Source organism: Tribolium castaneum, chromosome 7, assembly GCF_031307605.1.
Source record: "Tribolium castaneum strain GA2 chromosome 7, icTriCast1.1, whole genome shotgun sequence".
NCBI classification, from domain to species: domain Eukaryota; kingdom Metazoa; phylum Arthropoda; class Insecta; order Coleoptera; family Tenebrionidae; genus Tribolium; species Tribolium castaneum.
Genome location: NC_087400.1, coordinates 16430403 through 16448655, shown reverse-complemented (window position 1 = coordinate 16448655; position 18253 = coordinate 16430403). Strand labels below are relative to the sequence as shown.

The 18253-nt window shown below is 32.4% G+C and overlaps 1 long non-coding RNA gene across 2 annotated transcripts; it reads right to left on the bottom strand.

Moving 5' to 3' along the window:
* Window positions 1-5668: 5668 nt before the first annotated feature.
* Window positions 5669-17924, bottom strand: LOC107399088 (uncharacterized). Of its 2 annotated transcripts, XR_001575766.2 has the most exons (3): window positions 17834-17907; window positions 6269-6327; window positions 5669-6220 (listed from the first exon to the last, which is right to left on the bottom strand). It is a non-coding gene; the product is annotated as an uncharacterized LOC107399088 (long non-coding RNA). The 2 variants fall into 2 exon arrangements; XR_010334865.1 differs by lacking the exons at window positions 5669-6220; window positions 6269-6327 and adding an exon at window positions 13496-14385 and having other exon boundaries at window positions 17834-17924.
* Between the last annotated feature and the right edge of the window lie 329 nt (window positions 17925-18253).

Genomic DNA, 18253 nt, shown 5'->3' with positions numbered 1-18253 from the left:
AATTTCAGATGTGCAATAGAATCTCGTGATAATTTGCCCACACCAGAAGCCCTGAGAATAAAAATCATTGAAGAAAGTGACGCGCGAAAAGGCAACTTACGTGAAAATTCGTCAGGAGCAATGATTGCAAATAAAAGTGGACAAAGGCAGTACAAAAAAAAACTCACGTGCAATAAGGTATACAACGGAAAGCACAGCAAAACCACAGAAATACGATGCTTCAAATGCAACAAAATTGGTCATCGAGTGGCAGATTGCAGAAATAAAGGTAAATACGACACTAAAAAGTGTGCGAAAAATGTGTGTTTGGAAATTTCATCCAAATTCACGAGTCGATCTGACGATTGGTGCTTGGACAGTGGTGCGACGACACATATGTGTAATAAATCGGGACAGTTTCAAGAAATCAGTTGTGTAAAACAAGGTACTTTGAATCTCGCGAACAATTCTTCGACGGTAACCACGGGTGAAGGTACTGTTCAGTTTTTCGCGAACGTGTACGGTGAAAAAACTCACGTTACGTTAAATAACACGTTACAAGTGCCAGACTTGAGATCAAATCTCATGTCTGTGAGTAAAATTACCGATCGAGGATTCGAGGTTTGTTTTAGCCGTAACAAAGCGGTAATTACTGACTCAAAAGGAGAGGTTTATTTGTGTGCTGATCGTGTTGGTGATCTTTACTACATACGTGGTGCATCAAACGACGCACGAGCTGCATGTACCATGCAGAAAAGTCAAAAAGTCTCAACCAAGTTACTACATCGCAGATTGGGACATCCCAACATGACATATGTCACTAGTGCCATACGAAATGGATACTTGAAGGGAGTCGAGATAAAAAATCGAGAAGATTTTGAATGTTCTGTTTGTGTGAAAGGAAAAATGGCTAGAACACCATTCCCGAAAAAGTCTAACCGAAAAACCAGTACCCTGGAGCTGATACATTCGGACGTTTGTGGACCAATGAGGACCCAATCCCTGAGGGGGGCCAAATATTATGTAGAGTTCATTGATGACGCTACGAGATGTGCGAGGTCAGATTTTTGAGAAATAAATCTGACGTATTCAAGGCGACAGCAGATTATATCAATCTCATCGAGAATCAAATCGGAAAATCCGTAAAGTGCCTTCAATCCGACAATGGAACAGAATACACGAACAAAGAACTTGATGAATATTTGAAGAAAAGAGGCATTTCGAGAAGATTGACAGCACCTTATAATCCTGAACAGAATGGAGTTTCGGAGAGGAAAAACAGGACCTTTTTGGACACTGCACGATGTCTTCTTATGGAGTCCAAACTACCGAGTTCTTTCTGGGCCGAAGCTGTCAACACGGCCAATTATCTCAGAAACCGACTACCTACAAAAAGTCTAAATGGTCGTACACCGTATGAGGCATGGACAGGCAGAGCACCTGACCTGTCACACTGCAAAGTTTTCGGAGCTCGAGTATTCTACTTGAATAGAGAACGTGACAGAGGAAAATTTGACCCTCGAGCACAAGAGGGGATTTTTCTTGGATATGCCGAAAATTCCAAGGCATTCCGAATTTGGTCGCCGGAAAAACGTAAAGTTTTTATAACTCGGGACGTGAAATTACTAAAAGATGATGAAGATAATGAAGACAACTTCGATGTTTTTTCAAGTCCTCCAGATCCAGAGGAATCATCATCGAGTCGAGAGTTTGTTGATATAGAGTTCTTATCTTTGCAGAACGAGACACCATTGGAGTCGACAGAATATGGCTCTAATATTTATCAACGTATTTCTGATGAAGTATTGACGCCTACTCAAGCAGTCGGCGATGATGACGAAGAGGCTTTCCAAGACTTCAACGTCACCGAACAAGTTCAGATGAACGAGAACGCAACAGAAGATAATCGTGTGAAAGCACGAGGTCGACCAAGAATTGAGCGAACTGGACGTAGAGGCCGACCGAAAAAGATATTTCAAATGAGAAGTCGTGTAGCAGAGGACGATAATCGTGATAATGAACTGGAGCAAGAAGAGAACGACATTTCCGAAAATGTCGAGCAAACATTTTTGTCAGAAGTTCCAATGCGCGAGGCGATGGCAAGCAACGATGCAAGTGAGTGGTTTCAAGCCATTACTTCGGAGATCACATCGATCTTGAAGAACGACACCTTCGAACTAGTTGACCGACCTAAAGAGGGTAATGTAATCGGAAGTCGAGTCATTCTTCGCAACAAGTTCAAATCAAATGGCATGTTGGAACGTAGGAAAGCTAGATTAGTAGCTCAAGGTTTTAGTCAGAAACCTGGTATTCATTTCAACGAAACGTTTGCCCCAGTCACTCGCTTCAGCTCGATACGATTATTGGCAGCATTAGCCGTCGAGCATGGGATGAGAATCCAGCAATTCGACGTGACTACTACTTATCTTAATGGTGAAATAGAAGAGGAAGTTTTTATGGAACCACCGAAAAATTTCGAGCAGATTTTGCAACAAATAATAAGACGAGAGAGCAACAGTACTATCAGATCAAGAGCCAAGCAGATGCTACAACAACTAAGAAGTGGAGACAAAGTGTGCCGATTAAAGAAATCGTTATACGGCTTAAAGCAGGCTGGTAGAAATTGGTACGAGAAGTTGAGTTTTACACTCAAGGAAACCGGAGCAGTCCCCACATCCTCAGATCCCTGTTTCTTTCGTTTGGGTTCAGGGGAAGATATCATCTTCATTGCTGTTTATGTTGATGATATTTTGGTTGCATCACGCAATCGAAACATGATTTCCAAAGTCAAAAATTGTTTGTCTAGTAGATTCGACTTGAAGAGTCTGGGAGACGTGAAGAGCTGTCTGGGTGTGGAGTTCGATCAACGAGACGGACAAGTAACCATACACCAACGAGGATACATCAATGAAATTCTCGCTCGGTTTGGTATGACCGATTGTAAGCCGGTATCTACACCAACTAACCCAGGCACGAGACTACAAAAGAAAGAAGACGAGAACGAAAAATTGCCGTATCGTGAGCTTGTAGGAGCTCTCACTTACTTGGCAATGACAACGCGCCCCGATATCGCATTTGTCGTAAGTCAACTTGGACAGTTTAATAATTGCTACGACGAGGAACATTGGAAAGCAGCTAAACGCGTGATGCGATACCTCAAGGGCACCATTCATTTGGGGTTGTCATTTAGAGCAACGCACAAACCTATTCATGCTTACGTAGATGCAGATTGGGGAAATTGTACTGAAGACCGTAGATCTTTCACGGGATTCATCTTCCTGCTGAACGGGAGTGCAATTTCCTGGGATACCAAGAAGCAACGTACCGTAGCTCTGTCTACAACAGAGGCTGAGTACATGGCCATGGCAGAGTGTGCCAAAGAGGCCATTTATCTTAGACGATTCATACAGGAGTTGGGATTTGACAAACTGGCTGACGTAAAAATCTATTGTGATAACCAGAGTGCAATACGTCTTGCTGAGAATCCAGTTTTTCATGCGAGAAGTAAACACATAGACGTCCGTCACCATTTTGTACGCGAAGTTTTGAGAGACAAGCAAGTATCTCTCGAGCATATCCCTACAGAACAGCAAGTGGCTGATTTCCTAACTAAAGGACTCGCTAAACAAAAACATATTTGGAGTGTAAATGCAGCGGGACTACAAGTTATCAATAGTTAGGATAGTTGCCAGAAGTTTTAGTGGAAGGACGAATTTTTTTTTTTTTGAAGTATTCATTCTAACGACACACGACTCGAGGGGAAGTGTTGGACATCTAAGTTTCACGAGTCGCGTTTCGTTTCCGTGTTTTGTTCATATAAGTGTGCCGTGCATATTTTGATCAATTCCGTCATTTTGTATTTCGATTTACTTTCTTATTAAATATACTATTATTAGAAGTCTCAAGTATCTTATCCCGAAGTTCCAACTAATTTAAATTTAATTTAAGAATTATTAATTAAAGAAGCAGTAATTTAATGGTAAGTAATTCCATCTTTGATGTAACAGTATCTACAATATATTAGATGTAAATTAGATTTGAATCGATACAAGAAACATATTGTGTTTTTAGTTTGAGTTGCTTTGAGACACATATCGCTGAAAGTAGGGCTATGGTTGCTTAAACTTTTTTGTAGGATATTTAATTCTCTACAGCTTTCTTTCTTTTATTTTTCTTCTATATTCAATCGTATTTGCAATGTTTTTAAAAATATGGAACGGGACGGGAGCACACATTAAATTTTTTATTGTACCAGATAAAAAAATAAGGTAAAGTATTCGTGGATAACTGATTTTGCTCTATTTCGAGCACTCCGGCTATAACGTCGTGTTCGAAACTTATATATTATATTTTATATTTATATTTTAATATACTATTAATGGGTATTACAAAGACATATTTATTATTTCTTCTCGCCTTTATAATTTTTTGTAGAGGGTTATGCATTTTGGATGTGCGAATAAGGGATCTTCGAAACTAAGACGTTTAGAGAAAAACGAGTGACATTTTCAGGTCCGTTTTGTGAGAAAATAATTTTGGTCAAAACCGCATCCTGCTATCGTCTTTTGTTTTCGACTTATAAACGAAAGTTGACATTTTAGCGAAATCTAAAAAAATCCTATCTTCCTTTTTATAAAAGATACACATTTGAAACCTAAACATTATATCGGCGCTTTTTTACAGAGAATTTAATAATGTTATCAGAGGTTCTATTTAATCATTCGTTTAGCTGTAATAACATAACACAAAGTGGTTTTTTTAAATAGGAATTATAGAAGGCTATGACATTATCGAAAAGCTTATTTTTTTTTTTGAACTGAAAACAATATAAAAACAGTTTCATATTACATTTAGTGAAGTGCACTGGAGGTGAAATTGATAATGTTATATATTTTTTACCGCAGATGGCATTTGATTTTTGTGTTTGGATTGGCAATTTTTTGTAAAATAAAGTTTTATTGGGAGACAATCATACAGTTAATAAGATTTTTCTTATTCCGACATTTCATGTTTAATTAGAAAATGGAATAACAATGTAAGCTTATCATTTTAAATATAAAAACACATAATTTTTATTAATCGTAAAGATTTAATCTAACAATAATTTATTATGCTGTTTTTGAATTAATTAGTGTCTAGAAATCATTAAACTATTGGGTGATACATTTTTCAGTATTAGTTGAAAATCCAAAATTCTTTTCATTGCCTACTATAAAGAAAAAACGAAATGTAATGTTTTTTTAAATATTTAATATGTAATAATGTATTACACAAATAGACGGAGCAAATCAGAAAAAATATGCTTTTTAAAAATATCACAGCCGCCTAAGATTCTTATTTAAAAAAATAAAACTTTATGTTATTACAGCCAAACAAATGGTTTAAAAATGGCTGATAACGTTATTAAATTCTCTGAAAAAAAGTGCCTGTATAATGTCTATGTTTCAAATGTGTCTTTTATAATATCGAAGATATGATTTTTTTAAGATTTCGCAAAAATGACGATTTTTGTTTATAAGTCTAAAACAAAAAACGATAGCGAAACGCGGTTTTGACCAAAATTATTTCCTCAAAAAACAGACCCCAGAATGTGTCACTCGTTTTTTATAAACCTCTTAGTTTCTGAGATCTCCTATACGGACATCCAAAATGAAGCACCTACATACTTTTAAGTAGGTAAAGTTCAAAATTGTAATTTGAGTAAAACTTTATTTACTCTGAATAAAACAATAAATTTCAAATAAGAAATATCATTTCAAAGCCATTGGTTAAAATTATGACAATTCCGGACTGAAAAAATACTATTTATCCTTGATTGTTATAATTACTTTGTTCTTGTTACGAGCGTAGGAAATATCATGTGGACCATTAAAATGTTGAAAGCCTGCACACCGATCAATGGGATATTTTTGATGCATCCTAAATTTATCAATAGTTCCATCGCTAAACATCAAAGTCATTTCAAAAGGACAATGAAGAGCATTTTTGTTGAGTTTTGCAATTCTTTCCTGGGAGGTTTTAGAAGGGATGTACGCTCTATCGAAAAGGGGACCAGCGCGAACCCAATCAAATTCATCCATTGATGACATTGTCGCATCCATAATATCGCTATTGGACTTGTTGTCAAGTTGAAGAATTGTGACTTGGTGGTCATCATCATCAGACACCAAATTTTCTCCAACTCGGAGTATTTTGTCCAGTGTGGGTAAGAAAGCCATTACAGTCGATCAATCAGAGTTTCCTACAAAAATTAGTTGTTATAAAAATGATATGTAATTTAATTACCTACCTAATATAATAATATACAGAGTGTTACGTCTAAACCACACACTGGAAGTATTGAAAGTTCTAAAAAAGATATTTATCTGAAAGTTGATACTCAGTCATAATCCGTTGAGTTCTGCTCAATAAAAATAGTTTCAAAATGGCAGCACTTCCGGTTTTACAGGAAGTCGCTATTAACTTTCTTATTTTAAATGGAAACTATGTTTTTCACTGCGTTTTTAGATTGGGTGAGTATTTTTAAGGGAGTTTGTATCAGCTTTCTCTATACCTAAGTTTAACCGTTTTTAAGATATTTAGGATTTTTTGAAAATTTTTGAAATAGGTAACTCGCTTAGCTTTACAGATTTCAAAATCATATTTGGAGATTTAAAAAAGACGGCCTATACCTATTCTTCAGTGTGTTCAAAATCGAAAATGAAGTTAATAAACCCAAAAATTTTAAGCTTAAGTTTGGACTATTTTAAATACAGATAACTCAATTTTTTCAAATGGAATGTCCCAATTTTTATTTTACTGCATAGAGCAGAATTTCGTTCTACATGAATCTGTATTAATATTCCCTATACCTAACTCTGATAACTTTCAAGTTATGTTGTTTTTTTTGTCATTGTAAAAAATTTCTTACTAACCACAGCTATTTTTGCATAGTTTGTCATAAAGATATTTTTGAACTTAAACGATAAACTCTGTTCAAAATTGTGTTATCCTTTCCCTAAAAACAAATTAAATTAATTGAATGTTGGTTTAAAAAACTTTAATGTCTCACATTTTTTCATTTGTTTCCATGGCAGAGTATGAGAATAGACTACGAAGGACTATAACTAGGAAACGAAACGAGATACAAAATCGCACGATATTCTGTACCCAAAAAAAATAGTACGGCAGAATAAAATGAGGGCGCTTTGAAAGTTATAACGTCTCGGTGACAGATCGTTTTAAATTAATTTAAATTCAACCAATTCACTAATTACTTGCAAAAAATGCAGAAATGTTGAGCTTTGCTTTCTCAACAAACTGAAGAAAGCTGCCGACTAAAATTTTCATGAGAAACGTGAGAAAAAAATTATTTAAAATTTAAAATTTGTGCTTCGTCTAGTATTTTTCAAAACGCTGCAAATACGGTTAAATATATAAGAAAAATGTTCAAAAGAAAGTTGTAGTAAATTAAATTTTCTTTAAAAAAGTCATAGATCATATCTCTTCAACGGTTTAGGCCCTAAAACCGCTCAAAGATGCTCAAGCGACGGATTTCCTTCAATTTGCCGGTGGTTTAAGGGCCGTCCGGAGTGAAATCTCTTATGGGAGTTCCAATGTTCATGACTACCGCTGTACCTCAAAAACTATCAAACATATTTTCATAAACTTCGTATCATGTAAAAGAGATTTTTTTTCCTGTTTATCGGCCATTTTAGATATGCGATAGGTTACCTACAATCTCTAATAAAGGTAGAGAAAGTTTGACTAAAGTTAAGGATTTCTAGAAAACGCATTTTAAGAGGTTTTTTCGAATTTTTTAAATGGCCAATAAATTTGTTCTTGTTGTTTAACCCGATAATTTCAAGTTCGATGAAAAAATGTTTGTAAATAACACCTCCACAGAGGTAGCCTTATTTGCAATCGAAAATCGAGTGAGCAAGAGATAATTTACAACTCGCCCATAAAAAGTAACCGCAAACAATTAGACCCGGACTTCAAACATAATTTATAATCACCCCTGAAGATGCAAACAGATGTGATGTCTAATAAATGCCTAGATTTATAAGAGAAGATTTCAGAGATTTTAGAATTTCTTTGGGATAAACATTCTTTTGAATAAATGAGAATTGTGATTTTATTAAAAATACAAGGTGCCCAAATAAATGTTTTGCTTTTATTTCTTGTACGAAGGACGAAAGTTTATTTATGAGAATGCATTTGAAATGATATTGGTCGGTCATTAATTACTCCGATTATTTGTCTCGAATTTATGTACCTGGACGCACATGCGTCACTGGCAGCCCTTGGGTTCAAAACGAGCAATTAGAAAATTATATTATTTTAAGCTGAGAATTGATGTATTTTGTATTTTTTTTTCAAATATGATGTCACTTTGATCTATTTAGTTAAATTTACCATGTTTTATGATCAGTGAGAAAAATTGGAAATTTTGTTACTTTTACGTTTTTAGAGTATTTTATCAAGTTTTCAGTAAAGAACTGATTTTGGTAAACTTCCTAAACTCCTATTTTTGCTTAAAATAATATAATTTTCCACGTACCACGTGGATCGCGGTATCATGGAAGCGATGTACTTTTCTAATTAGGCGTTTTGAACCCAAGGGCTGCCAGTGACTTATGTGCGTCCAGGTACCCAAATTCGAGACAAATAATCGTTTTTTCCAGAAAAAAAGTGACAAAGACGTATTTACAGGGAACTGGCTAGATTATATACCTGGTTTGTTACTCCGTTCCCCAAATATTTAAATATTTATTTATCACCAAAGTAATTAATGACCGACCAATATCATTTCAAATACATTCTCATAAATAAACTTTCGTCCTTCGTACAAGAAATAAAAGCAAAACATTTATTTAGGTACCTTGTATTTTTAATGACACAATTCTCATTTATTCAAAAGAATCTTTATCCCAAAGAAATTTTAAAATCTCTGAAATCTTTTCTTATAAATCTAGGCATTTATTAGACATCTGTTTGCATCGTTAGGGGTGATCATAAATTATGTTTGAAGTCCGGGTCTAATTGTTTGCGGTTACTTTTTATGGGCGAGTTGTAAATTATCTCTTGCTCACTCGATTTTCGATTGCAAATAAGGCTACCTCTGTGGAGGTGTTATTTACAAACATTTTTTCATCGAACTTGAAATTATCGGGTTAAACAACAAGAACAAATTTATTGGCCATTTAAAAAATTCGAAAAAACCTCTTAAAATGCGTTTTCTAGAAATCCTTAAATTTAGTCAAACTTTCTCTACCTTTATTAGAGTTTGTAGGTAACCTATCGCATATCTAAAATGGGCGATAAACAGGAAAAAAAATCTCTTTTACATGATACCAAGTTTATGAAAATATGTTTGATAGTTTTTGAGGTACAGCGGTAGTCATTTACATTGGAACTCCCTCCCATAAGAGATTTCACTCCGGACGGCTGAAATGAATCCATACCTAAACCGTTGAAGAAATACGGTGTCGCGGACTTTTTTGTAGAAAATTTAATTCTCTACAACCTCGTTCCTTACACTTTGTTATATCTTCAACCGTATTCACAGCGTTTTGATAAATAGGCGATAGTGCGAAAAAATTATCGCTTAAAATTATCAATTTGTGTTTCACTTGATATTTTTGAAAGTCCAGCGAATACGGTTGAAGATACAAAAATGTCTAAGGAACGTGGTTGTAGAGAATTAAATTTTCTACAAAAAAGTTCGCGACACCATAATTCAGTCTTCAACGGTTTAGGTATAAATTCAATTTCCAATACTTGACCATCTGCAAAATGAAGGAAATCCGCCGCTTGAACGTCTTTGAATGACTTTGGGGCCTAAGTGGTTGAGGATGGTCTCGCGGACTTTTTTAAAGGAAATTTAATTCTCAACAACTTTCTTCCTGACATTCGCAGTGTTTGGATAAATTTGGGTAGAGTGCAAATTGGTAAACGTTTGAGATTTTTTAAATATAGTTTAGGATATAATTTGTACATTATTTTTATCTCTTACTATTGAGAATTTACTGCTCTATCTGCCTGTATTTTTTTATTCGCCTTATGCTAACCGTTATTTAATTACAACTATTTTTATAAATTTATTGCTCTGAAAACTTGAACGGTAATGGAACAATTGCGCCTCTGGTGACAATACCAGAACCATCAAGGACGGAGACGTTTTATTTGTACGTCGTTTCATATCCTTAGTTTTAGAATATCCGTAGATTAGACCTATGGTTAATGGAATTTCTCAATCCCAACAAAAAGTTATTGTAACTTGAAAACTATTAAACATCCTCGTAAGTATAGGGAATGTCAATACAGATCAATGCAGGATTAAATTCCCTACCATTTGGTAAAATAAAAGTTTTGGCATTTCACTTGAAATGAGTTCTGAGTGTTTGAAATTCGGTAAACTTAACATTAAAAATTTGGAGTTTGTTATTCATTTTTAGAAATTTGAAAACACCAAAGAAAATATCTCTTTCAAATGAGCTAAAAAATATATCCCAATTTTTAAAAATGGCAGAGTTATCAATTTTTGAAATGGAAGGTGCAAATTAAAAAAAAAAACGTAAATATTTCGTAAACGGCTAAATTTAGGTAAAGGGAGAGCTTATGAAAACTACCTTAAATAACTCTAATAATTCAAAAACGCATTAAAAAATATAACTTTCGATTTAAAATAAGGAAGTTGATAGCGACTTCCAGTGGTCATGATAATGTATAATTTGACGAATATGAGATCAATACCATTTTGTTTTTCGTTTGTAAGGATTGAAGAATATTTTTACTTCAAAAAACAAAAAATATACAGTCACGATGAAAAAAATGACATCCCTAAAACCGCAGCCACAAATCTTTTCGATATGATACGTTTAATGCGTATATTTGGCAAATATACAAATTAGTTAGATATTGTGTCAACTAGATGGACAGTTGTAAACAAACCTATTTGTTGAAATTTATACCCAAAAGATTTTAGCCGGACTTTTGCTATCCGGCCCGGTTGGTGGAGATGTCATTCCTTTTGATCGTGACTGTACCTAGGTATGGGTACAAAAAGCAGCGAATGTAATACACCAACCTAGTTTAGACCAGTTAAGAACTAGCACGACTAAATTTTAATATTAACTAACAAGCACAACAATAGGACAAATTTATATTTAAGCTATCTACTTTAAGAAAAAAAAATAATTTTGTGGTGAGGATAAACATACAAACAATACCGGATGTTTACAGTATTGAGGTTGACATTTTACGTAATATAGAAGAAAAATAATAATACGCTATACAAGAACGTGTTAAAATAATATCTTAAAAACGAAGTTTTTTGAAATCTTGAAGCAATAATTCAAATTTAAAAAACGACTAGCTTGCCACTAGTTATTTGATACTATTTTTTGTAATTTGCCGCCATTTTAAAGCTGTAATAGGCATCTTAAAGCACTCAAGTCATCAAGTACGATGTGATAATAGTCATTATTTGACGGAAACTCTTGTTTTTTGACAAAACTTTGATAAAACAAAAATTTTAAATCAATTTTTAAGTTTCAAAATTGCGACATTACCAACCGACAGAAAAATCCCAAAATCGCCTAAAATAACAAATTTTGTTTAAAAACGGCTAAAATGGTGCAAATTACAAAAAACATTAAAAAAAACTCGTTTCATAAGACCTTGAAGCACTCATTGGTTTCGTACATCAGAAGTAGTCTTATAAAACTTGTTTTTTAATATACTATTTTGTATCATCAACATCATCATGTGCCATGGTTTAATAGACGTTTTACGAAAATTTTTAGGTTGACAGTAAGTAAATTCATGACTGGAATTTAGGAAAATTTATGAGTTGCAGAGAGCGTCCATTACTTTCATTATCATTCATATAAGTGATTTTGACATAATTTGTAGAAAACAAAAATTTTAGATCACTTTCACTTTTAAAATTAAGATTACTAATCGTCACAAAAATACCTAAATCGATTAAAGTATTTGATTCACATGTTGTAAGAAAGCGGAAATAATAGACCTGTTTTGCAGTCAACTAAAAAAAATTAAATCCCTAAAGTTTGAACATTCTTCTTTAAAGTGGTGAAAATCCTATTCTTTTAGAATATTCTTAGTTTTTGTGTAATAATTTGTTTAAAAAAGCGTGCTTTCGTCATATACATCAATTTATTTTAAAGTCGACTAAGACAAGTTTAGGTCACAATAATCAGTATAATTACAGCTACGTGCAAAAATACAATAAAATTTAAGATGTTCCATGTAAAAAACCATAACTTTAGTGTTATTTTTAACACTAGTGTAAATTTTAACTCAGACTGATTATGAGCAACGCGGCACAGCGCATCAAAATTTTAATACTGAGTTCATGATCACCTAAATATTTTTCAGCAAAGAGAGTATTTGAAATTGTCGTATAATGATTTTTTATTTTAACAAATCATTTTGCTATTATTTTTAATTATTTTTTAATTTTTGTTTTTACATTTAAAGCTTTTTAACGTCATTACGATGGAATTGTCATTTATACCCTGTAGAGTTCACCAACGGCGTTTACAGAGAAATATTTCTGAACAGTGTACACACTTTGATTTTAGTTGAAGGGCTTAGGCCCACCTGCTCAGTTCGAGCTTAGGTCCGGTTGCTCAGTTCGAGCTCAGCTTTTGCTTACGTAATCTCGGTTTAAATTTAAACTAAGTTTAAACCGTAATGTAATAATATGTGAAAAATTATGACAGATAAGTACCAACAATTTTAGTAAATTTTACTCAGTTTGAGAAGGTAAATTGAAAATTGCAATAAAAATGTTACTATTTAAAATTTCAAATTTGGCGCCAATTTCTTGTAGTTCCGGAAGCTCAGCCATCTTGAAAATAATGGTAATGGTCGATTGGGATCCATGGATTTGGATCGTATATAAAATTTTAAACCTCTAGTTTTATTAGAAGTTAAAAAGTTTCTAATGTAGGTTCTAAAAGAATCATCCTTTATAGAGATTAGAACAGCCTGTATATGCACCGCAATGTTTTAAAGTATGCAGCAGAAATTACCAGTATAATCTAAAAAAAAATAGTCAACATTTCTAATATGAACCTTTTTCGGATCGTTGGGACAGCCTGTATGACAGCTCTAGAGTTTACCTAATTTTTGGTAAAGAAAATAATTTCTTTTACTTTTTCACTCAAAAAAATGGTTTGTTATAAAATGTTATAACCTAAACTGCCTTCTAATTTTATAAGCAAAACTTTAATTTCTTGTTTCATCTTTTGAATAAATCGAGAAGGTACCATGCGATTTTTTAATATTTTGATTTAAGTTGTTATCCATGACAGTTTTGCCAGCAGTGAAACGAATTGCGTAAATAACTTCAAAATGTTCACCGAAGAACATAAAAAAACTATATTTGAATCTCATTTCTCTAATGAATATCGGGTTAACATAACTGTTATGGAAAACTAGAAAATTAAAAAAAATCGCATGGTAAAAGGGACAGACAGGTTTTGTGTAAAGTTTAAAAGGCGTATTTTGCTAAAATTTTATTTACTCTGATAAAAAGAATTATACAATGTGTTTTTAAATGATTCTCATGTAGTCGTCTGTGAATTACTCATGTAAAATCAGAAAATGCCGCTTCATGTAACTAGTGAAAGGCATTTAGACATCGAATATTACTATTCTCTATTTATTAAGACTCCAATTCGTGAATTCGGAAATAAACTTCGACAATAAAAGTGTTTTCTTGCAAAGTGTAACAATTTAGTTGCATTTTAACGAAATTTTTAAAAGAGATTAATTAAATTTCTTAACTGACAGATCTGACATTTATTGACAGAGGATTTACTTAAGCAGAGCGGCACAAATTTTTTTCCATGTAAACCAATTTCAAATTTAACTAAATGAGAATCATTTAAAAACGCATTGTAATATCAATTTGAAGCCGAAAACATATTTTTATATATGCTGACAATGATAATAATTCCGGATTGGAAAATATTATTTATCCCTGATTGTTATAATCACTTTATTCCCGGAAGATGAGTAGGAAATGTCATGTGGGCCATAAAGGTGTTGAAAGCCTGCACACCGATCAATGGGATATTTCTGATGCATCCTAAATTTATCAGAAGTTCGATCGCTAAATAACAACGTCATTTCAAAAGGACAATGGACAGTATTTTTATTTATTTTTGCTACTCTTTCTGCTGATGTGTTACAGGGGATGTATGCTCTATCGAAAAGGGGACCAGCGTTAATCCAGTCAAGCTGATCCATTGATGACATGGTAGCATCCATTATATCGCAACTGGATTTGTTGACAAGTTGAAGAAATGTGGTTTCTTGAAGTTCAGATAAAACCAACTCCTGTCCAGCTTTGAGAACTTTATCTAAGAAAGCCATTACAGTAAGGGTTTCCTACAAAAATTACCGTTGTAGAGGACTGGGATTTATAATAGTTAATTTAAGTAAGATTCAGAAAATCCAGTTACATTTAAGCAGCATGTAATCATTTGAATGTATAATAATTAGAGCAGACCTTAATATTTTTTTAACATACAGGCTGTCCCAACGATCCGAAAAAGCTCTGTAACTTGTTTATTATTAAAGATATTGACTCTTTCTTTTTTTAGATCATAGCTGCGTTCCTGCGACATGTTTTTAAAATATTGCGGTTAATATGCAGGATGTCTCAAAATTGACGCCCGTGCGTTAAGAATTTGACTCAGGAGGTTAATACAAATTGAAAGTTAAGAGTAAAAAAATTTCCAATTGTCTTTAGTTTTCGAGTTTCGAGCTTTATGCTGTCTTTCCAATTATTTGTGGAACATAATTCATTACTTGACGTTAGCGATGTTAAAATTCTTTGGATCACTCTGTCTAGTGAGGAGTACTATTAATTTTCGTCGGTTTTGTATGTTTAAAATGATACGATATTACTACATTATTACATTCGAGATTTTGTCGATTGTTAAAAGTACGGTTATAAGTTAGAGGTGTTTATGATGGCAATGCCGCTATAGACGCTAGGGCATATGCGGAAAAGTTTCTAAATCGCATTGTAACGTATTTTTTGACAACAAATTTGGTAAATTCACTTTTACTAAAATTTAATGTTTAAATTTTCAATTTTAGTTTCGTATCAATAACTCGATAATGAAGGACAATCGGACAATTATCCACTCTTAACTTTCGATTTGTTTTAGTCTTCTGAAGCAAACCCTAAAAGCACGGGTGTTAATTTTGAGACAGCCTGTATATACGGGATGTTCCAATATTAAAAAAACCACAAGTTATGTTTTTTCAAATGAAACACCTATTACCTTATTGGACGTAGCTTTTAATACAAATGATTTTATTCTCCACTTGCGCATTGGTCGTTTCTGCTTAGTTTTTCAATTAATTCGATTTTTTTGACGAAAACACGTTTTACTTAAAAATGTATTACACAAAAATGAAGAATCGTAGAAAAGTAGAACTTTCACCTCTTAAAAGGGAAAGGTTCAAACTTAAATCTGTTCCAATTGTTTAGCGTATTATAATTAGAAACAGAAAAATTAAGAAGTTTGTTAAAAGTTGAATAACTTGAAAAACTTAAATAGAACACTTTATTTTTTGTTCTTGCTTCTCAAATATTATTAAATTGTCTACCTAAAAACATAAAGTTTCAAATGCCTAAAGTTGATAACTAAAAAGATATTTCACTTTAAAAATTAATTTCAACAACAATGCACACTATTCATGAGCACTGTTGTTACCATAGTAAACCATATCATAATCATAGCAACTCCACTACAGACCATTTGTTCGAGTTTATGCGGGAATTTAAAAATTGGCCATTAATTAATATTTTAGTAATTTTTACTGTAATAAATGACAAATAATGACCTAACGGTAACATTAAAATTATTATTTGCAGAAAATTTTACTGTTTGACTAGTGAAACAATAGTTAATATATTTTTTTAATGTTTAATGTTAAATATCCTTTACGTACTCAGTAAAAGACTCTTAAACTGTTAATGTTTTTAGAGAGACAATTTAAATGTCTTTTAGATGCAAAAATAAAAAATTGCGTGTCCCATTTAAAATTTTTAAGTCATTCTTGATTGCAGTAAGCTAATAAAAATAATACATTCTTGAAGTTGTGAAAATTATACTTTTCTGAGATTCTTATATTTTATGTAATGATTTAAGAAAAAGCGTCTTTTATTGTCAAAAAATCAAGTTATTTAAAAAATAAGGCAAAATCGACTAATAACAATTTAACATCTGTGTAAAAAGCTACATCCAAAAATGCAAAAAACAGAGGTTGTTCTATTAAAACAAAAACATAAGTTTGTGTTGTAGTTAATTTTAGAAACGCCCTGTGTACTTGAAAATAATTTAAAGTGAGTCAGGGTGTTTATTAGCTGTGTAACTATGTAAACGAAACGTCGTAATTTACCAAAAGATTTTTATAAATAAGCTGGCACGAATAGTTTTGGAGCATGACGAAGGAGTGTTCCAATATAATGAGTGCCACAATTAAGTCTTATAAATCGATCGAGTGTTATATACTATTTTTTCTACTTTTCTACAAACTTTGTTTTTGTTTAGTTTAATTTATTAAATCTGTTCAAACTATTTCCTCTTAATTTTGTTAATCATTCAGGCTTTATCAATAAATGACTTGACGCTGATGACAAATCACACACTAAATTACAGTGATGACTGATGAGTGATGACACCCAGCCCAGCACTACCAATACAACTCCTAAAAATTTACTAAAAGAAGTTGCACAAAACTTCTCTTTGTTATTTACCTAACAAGTTGGGAAATTGCTTTACAAATAAGTTAGGTACAATATTTTTTGTAACGAATATTTAAAAAAAATTTTTTTGTAACTTCATTCTTTTTGCTGATGGGTTTGTAACAAGTCAAACAATCATCAAAATGACATAAACTGTCACTTCCATCTCAACGATAGCGATACCAACCAAATGTCTCTAGCCATTGTTGCAAAAAGTAAAAAAGTAGTGCTGAAGCGTGTGAGAAATAGCTAGCTAAAAGCTATGAATGCAAAAAAGTGTTTAAATTCTAACATCTGAGAGCTTTTCCAAATTTCTATCGCCATTTATTTTGAAAATTCAAGACTAACTTGATTTTTTTTAAACGGCACGAAAGGTTAAATTTAATAATTTTTAAAACAGCATTTTTTTTTCTGAATTCAGTGATGTAATATAATATCCACCTTTATTTTTATTAAAAAGTAAAAAAAATAAAAAATTAATTCTGGATTTCTGGAAAACATTGACCAGTTACCAATCCATCAGCAAAAAGAAATAAATTATCAAAAAAATCATTTTTAATATTGTGATATTTGTTACAAAAAATATTGTACCTAACTTGTTTGTAAAGCAATTTCCCACATTTGTACTTCATGCAGCAAACAAGTGCTCATGTGGGAAATTGCACTTTCCTAATTCATTAGGTAAATAGCTATGTAACAACTAATTTTAATGCGGCGTTAACTTTACATAGTTTTGAAACAATTAATATGTATATTGTAAGTTCCTCCAAAAATGATCAAATTAGATCAAAACTGACATTTTTTCGGTCGGTTTAGGAGTGATTTAGCTCGTTTTTTTAAAGTAAGATCGTACTTCACCTGCTACTTCACCAACTCTTCTCAACTGTCACACATCTTGCCCGATTACCACATTTCAAAGAAACAAAGCACTCAATACATTTAATTTTGTTGTAATACATTTTCCTTTTTTAAACAACTAATTCGGATTGCAAAATCACTAAAATGTTTTCCATTTTTTGTAGCCATGATCAAAATTATTTTGTTTACTGAATTAAGAAGAATATGTATACCAACCTAGTGAACTTAAGAACCAGCACGAATTAGTTTTAACACAAAAAAAATAGCAGCAAGAGAAATATTTATTATGTTTTAAGTTATCTACGTTACGATAAAAAATAATTTTGTGGTGAGGATAAACACAAAAATCAAAATACAGGATGTTTATGTTATTAATTTATTAAGATTGCAATTTTAATAATTGATAAGGACGATAACAGAAAAACACTACGTTATACAGGATGTTCAAAAATAATTTAAAAAATTCGAATTCTGTTTTGCCATGTGAATTTATTTTAATGTGGCGCCATCTATAAAACTTCACTTCTTAGTTTTAAACTAGAAATTATAAATCTTCTAGTGATATAACCGAATCTAGAATTGTTTTCCTCTATGGTGACTCCTCTTTTGAGTAAAAAAAACACAATATAAAAACAT